Source organism: Gavialis gangeticus, unplaced genomic scaffold (genome assembly GCF_001723915.1).
Source record: "Gavialis gangeticus isolate Ggan-Ray unplaced genomic scaffold, GavGan_comp1, whole genome shotgun sequence".
Classification (NCBI taxonomy): domain Eukaryota; kingdom Metazoa; phylum Chordata; order Crocodylia; family Gavialidae; genus Gavialis; species Gavialis gangeticus.
Genome location: NW_017729013.1, coordinates 255,578 through 256,607, shown reverse-complemented (window position 1 = coordinate 256,607; position 1,030 = coordinate 255,578). Strand labels below are relative to the sequence as shown.

The 1,030-nt window shown below is 34.5% G+C and overlaps 1 protein-coding gene across 8 annotated transcripts in view; it reads left to right on the top strand.

Annotated features, from left to right (window-relative positions):
- RABGEF1 (RAB guanine nucleotide exchange factor 1) overlaps positions 1-1,030 on the top strand; it is a 23,453-nt gene that overhangs the window by 10,438 nt on the left and 11,985 nt on the right. The window lies entirely within an intron of this gene.

The following is a 1,030-nucleotide window of genomic DNA, read 5'->3' as shown; positions in this document are numbered from 1 at the left end:
TTTTTTTTTTTTTGTCTTGGAAAAAATGGTTCCAGCTCTGCCTTGATTCAGAGCAGAATCTTTTTGAAATTTAACAGTGTGTTAGAAATGTAGCTCCAGTTTGTATATATTTTTTTTCTAATAGCTATAACTAGAACATATCTTCAAATCGTTTGTTCTTCCTGGTCTATGTAACTCTCTGCCTTGAAGACAGAGGGTATATCTTGCCATATCTACTCTGAAGGACAGCAAGGAAAAAAAAGATAATTTTAATCTCTCTTGTTCTAAAGCTTTGCTGTACCACGGTATTTGGCAGTCTGATATGTTCTGGTCTCTAAAGAAATTCTTAAGACTCGGTGTCTTTATTTTGCAGCTCATCCATCGCAAACATGTTTTTGCATAATATAAAAAAATACTTTTTATATGTTTACCTCTTTGACTTCAGTCCAAGTAATGGCACAACCATAGTGTGAAGTAACTGATATGCTAATGTTCTGCTGTGGCACCTATTACCCCAAGTAGAAATGATTAGAAAAGGAGATTTCATTACAAATGATGATTATGCTCCTTAAAAATAGTCCATTCTTTCCTTAACTCTTGGCCGCCTTCTGTATTGTGCTGGCATATCTTTTTGACTAGGCTCTTCCTAACCTGTGCAAGTGGGCTTTTCCTTTTCTGTAACTAACTTTTCTAAGTAGGTAGGTATGCTTAGTTGCAGCTCAGTAAGTATTAGCCAAGTGTACTAAAGTTTGCTATTGATGCTGTTTTCCAAAATGTACCATGCAATGAACAATCTGCAGTAAGCTGTCTTAAAGATCTTGGTACTGAGAGTAGCAAAGTTCCTTAAGTAATAATGTTTTATTATGTTTTCTCATGGTGTATTGCTACTTTAAGAATGAGTAACCTTTTTGTGAAGAATGAGAGCTTTAATTGGCTCACGCTCTCTCTCTCTCTTTTTTTTTTTTTTTTTTAAACCCCACATTGTGCCTTTATAAAGAGATAGGCCATTGACTTTTGAGTCAATTTTTTACTATGGTAGTTAAAAATGGAT